Genomic DNA, 5,000 nt, shown 5'->3' with positions numbered 1-5,000 from the left:
AATGGTACATTGCATTGATGTTGGTTGTTGTGGAAAGGAAAGCCATGTTATAGACACACAGTAACTAACGATGGGTGTCCACAGATGATGGGTTCTGCAGGTCGAACGTCGGGTAGGATCATCTCCTAGCCTCTCGTCCATAGAGCTCGTCAACACCTTTACATCCACGCGGAGGTGCACCCCCGAGGGGATGGTACTCGATTTCTAAACCGAGCTCAAGATTTCCTTTGTATGGTGTACATCTTTCATTAGTCACCAATCTCTTATGTAGTGCGCTGGTGGCGTAATCGGAAGCGTGCTGGTCTCGAATTATCTTTGTTGTGGGTTCGAATCATGCACTCCTCTCCGATTCCTAGCAGTGAATGTTATCTGTCCCAACAGTCCAAGCGCATAGATGACGGCTTCGGCCGCAGTTACACGCCATCTGGTGTAGGCTCCTCACCCTTTTCTTTTATATAAGAAGATCATTATCTTACTCCTACTGTCCTCTAGCGACCCTGCATTCACATAACAAAGAAATTATAAAGATTACCTTGAAATGAAATAAATTTATATTTGCACGACTGGATGGAACGACACAAATATGATAGAATGTTAGATAAAACCGAAGTTTTAACAGATAAGTACCCTTCCTTTGGAATCAACACCTCAGGTTGTAACAACGTTTTTACATTATACGAAGTAACTTTCGCTTTAGGAGTGGAGATGCTAAGATGTGGTAGATCTGACACGGGGCTATTATGATGAAAGGAAATGGTTTGAAGAGTGTGAATGGGTTCTCATTGAATAATCAAATTAGCAGCAAAGCGTTCGGTGCGCCCGTGTCCATTGCCCCTATGGATCTTTCCCTGAGACGTCATGAAAGCGGTAATATCGGTGAATGTGTTAGGTCGACATCAGAAGGGCGGAGCACACGTTGAAGAAGACTGTGCCGGGGAGTAGTGGCGGGAGGAACTACGGCGTGTAGGGAACTGCACCTCATTGAGCTATTGATGATCGTGGTGCCGTCTTAGTTGTTATGGAATATCGCTTTTGGTTCTTTTTGACTTTTTAAAAGAAAGAGAGAGAATAAACATGACATCTAGCGATGGGATGAATAACCAGACCGATCATTAGGATCAGTGGTCTGGAGTAGTTATACCGTGTCTATGAAATATACCTCGGGAGATCAAAATTGGTGTTTACTGCACAAGACACTTACAATATCGTTATGATTTGTTTACTTAAACTATGGGGTTGAGTAATTACTATTAATTTTTATATATTGATATATTTTTATTAGATTGTTAATTGGTTCAATTATTTACTTTTTATTTTAATTTCATTTACTTATCTTTTTATTTATTTATTTACTTATTAATGATATTGTTATTAATATTATCATTATTATTATTACTATTATTTTATCATTATTATCATTATTATTATTATTATTATTATTATTATTATTTTATTCTATTTTATTATATTTTATTTTCGTTTTTTTTTTTTTTTTTTTTTTTTTTTTCATTGCTAACCGAGGCGTATTTTGACACGTTTGACAGCGAAAACCAAGGAACAAGTGGTTCAATTCCGCCAGAGTCCGCACGAGACTTCACCTCGCAGAGCAGCTAATAGCTGAAGTGGTGGATAAAAGTAAATGCGTACATTTCGTCAAGGTTTTGTCTCTGCGGTTGATACAAACTTCGTTCTCAAGTAAATCACTGTCAGGTTAGAATAAATGGACTAGTAAACGCATGACCCCTTGGAAGTGTGCACTTCTTACAATGTCATTGTCTTTCAAGAGACAAGTTTGATGTAAACATTTTACTCACCGTAAGAGAGGAACTTTAACCCCTTTTTTTTTTTAAATATGTTTATATTTTTTGATAAAAAATTCTTAAGTACATGTTTATGTACAAACACTGCCATACCTCTGAACTTCTGCCTCTACCTAGTGTAGGCCTTATGGTCTCTTGCAGTCTCCTTCATTCTTATGTTATGTTACCTAATTAGACCTACTTCCGGTCTCTACCTGACTTTCCAGTACGCTTGTGGCATTACACTCACACTTTTCCTCTCTGCCATCCTCCTCCTCCTCCCCATTTTCCTCTTTCTCCTCTTTTCCTCGTCTTCCTCCTCCTCTTTTTCTTCTACATTGTTTTCTTCCTATTCCTCTCTCTCTTCTTCGCCGTCCTCTTTTACTTCTTCTTTGTTTCCTCTTCCTCATTCTCCTCTTCCTCATCCTGAGCTTCCTCCTCTTCTTCCTCATCTCGTTCCTCCTCTTCTTCCTCCTCTTCGTTCTCCTTTTCTTACCTTCCTTCTTCCTTTCCCATTTCTCTCTACCCTTCTCCTCGCTTTGCTTTTCCTCTTCCTCTTCTTTTCCTCTCTCTTCATTTTCTTTTTCATTGCCTCTTTCCCCACCTCCGTTCCCCTCTCTGGTTCTCCCCTCTTCTCCCTCTCATGTTCTGCCGCCTTTGCTACTCCCCTCTCTTTCCTTCACATGCCAGCCTCATTTTTTTCACCAACTCTCTTTCTACCTTCTTTCCTTTCCCTTGCTCTCTCTCTCTCTCTCTCTCTCTCTCTCTCTCTCTCTCTCTCTCTCTCTCTCTCTCTCTCTCTCTCTCTCTCTCTCTCTCTCTCTCTCTCTCTCTCTCTCTCTCTCTCTCTCTCTCTCTCTCTCTCTCTCTCTTTCTCTCTCTCTCTCTCTCTTTCTCTCTCCATCCCTTCTTCCTCTGCTCCCCAACACCATTTCCTGCTCTCCTCCCATATCCATCTTTCACCAACCCATCCGCCACCCCCCTCCCCCCCCTCTCCTCCGCACCCCTCATCTCTCCCCATCTGTTAGTGGGGAGGACCTCCAACCATCTCATCCCGAATGATCAGTTCCTGCACATACTTTCTCTCCCCCCCCACTTCCCCCCACCCTTCCTCCTCGTCGTCCTCACCCTTCCATCGCTGCCATGACGATGTGCCTTGTGGCTTATGAAGTGTTAGTGATATACGGTGTAATTTCTGTTATTTATAGGGGCTTGGGAGTGGACATTAAGGGAGCGTGTGGGGGTAGCGTTCTAGGCGGCCATGTATTGGGGAATTAAAGAGATTTAGTGATATGTGTTTGTGGATGACGGAAGCCTGGCCTAGATGGGACGAGGGCATACGGCAGCTCACAGAAAGAAGGGGGGATGGGGGGGAGAGAGGCAGGAGGGGGGGAAGAGAGGCAGGAGGGGGGGAGAGAGGCAGGAGGGGGACGAGGAGAGAAGACGAGGGATGAGGACGAAATAAGGGGAGAGCTCAGAAGAGGAAGAAGGGGAAGGGAAGAATGTAAAGAAGGGAAGGATTCGGTGGCAAGGGAGGCGCGGATGAAGGGGAAGAGAAAAGGGGAAAAGTAAAGAAGTCTGAGAGGGGAAAGTGGGGCGGGAGACGATGGAACTTGTAGGGGCAACAGTGGAGCAAATGTCCGGCTGCGGTTCGAAAACCAAAAGGAAAGCCGGATTTTTGAAGGTATTGGAAGAAGTATTAAGAGAGACATCACGCTCTGAGACATCAACCGTAAAGAATTGAGACAAATTATGTAGTTAATGGTATTGAAGAAACGCGTAATCTCGCTGGGTGAAGCAAGAGAATGACATTGTCAATTGCAAGAATATGTATATACTAATTGAAACATCATCGTCTAGAAGAGTAATAACCGGCTAATGAGTAAACGACAGTTTTTTCGAATTGCCATCCCCATAGCTATGATTTAGTCATTGATATTTTAAGCTTGTGTCAGAATTAACCAATTTCTGTTTGGAAGAATAAATCTAATAAAGACAGCACTTATATAATTAATTAACATATACTTTGTGGGTGGGTGTGGGTGTGTATGTATGTATGTATTTACCTACTTGTTTACCTAATTATAATATACGGAAGAGAGATACGCTCTTGTCTCTTGTTTTCAGCTAGCATACTTAATTTTGAATTGATGTATAGTTTCAGCTTGGCCTATATCATCCAAGCTATTTCAGGCTCTGGTGCATCTACGTGGGAAAGGACATTTTCTCATCCTTCAGATATGTCAATCTTTTAAACTTCTCATGACATCGCGATTCCCTCATATCCTAAATCAAGAGAATTTCTCTCACTTTTGTCCGATCTCTTCAGTGATCTGAACACCACATTCCCTCCTTTGTCAATGGCTTCTAGTCTCTTCTCATACAACTTATATGCAAAGATAGAAATAATTTTGGTTGCTGATCTTTGTATTATATTGATCTTGCTTATACCATTCATTTTGCGCTGGTGTGTTGCTACTGTTGCATATCCCAATCTTGGTCGAATTTCTATGATTTTTTTTTGTCCATGTAATGAAAGTCCACCTTTATGTTCTTCAGCAGTCTGTACGACTCCCACACAGTCAAACTGATATGTTTGTCAGGTAACACGTTATCTCATGTCAACAATGTGTGCGTTCAGCCCCGCACGTATGCGTGGGTATGCTTGTGTGTGTGTGTCTGTGTTTATATGCCTTTATTGATATAGTTACGTATTCATGTGTGTATGAATGTATGAAGTGATTACCATCGTAAAACTGACTTAGGATAAGAAAACAATGTAAGGAAGCATCCAGAAGGGAAAATTACTTTATTGGTCATTAAAGAGAGGGGAAGAGGCCGCGCGTGTTTTTATAGCGTGCAATGGATTTCATGATGGATGAGGATTTTATGGCAGGTGGCTTTATTGTTGTAGGCGCATTAAAGTTTTAAGTGGTCCATAAAATCATACATCAGCCACGCATAGCTTTCAATCTTAGTCAATCTCCCCTTCGTCGTAATTTTAAGACAAACAAGCTCATTTATATGCAGAGCTTAATGCCGAATACTTTGCAGCGGCCTTCGAACAAGTACCTCTTGTAACGCCTTCTCGTGGAGTCTGAGGTAATTATGCATACATTAGTAATACACATAGGTGAAGTTTCCAAGGCGATTGAAGGGATTAAAACCAGAATGGGTTTATCCAAGATGGCATGGGGGGAG

This window comes from Oratosquilla oratoria, chromosome 13 (assembly GCF_046742065.1).
Source record: "Oratosquilla oratoria isolate Oo_2021 chromosome 13, ASM4674206v1, whole genome shotgun sequence".
NCBI lineage: Eukaryota > Metazoa > Arthropoda > Malacostraca > Stomatopoda > Squillidae > Oratosquilla > Oratosquilla oratoria.
The sequence above is the reverse complement of the archived record's forward strand: the minus strand, read 5'-3'. Positions refer to the sequence as shown.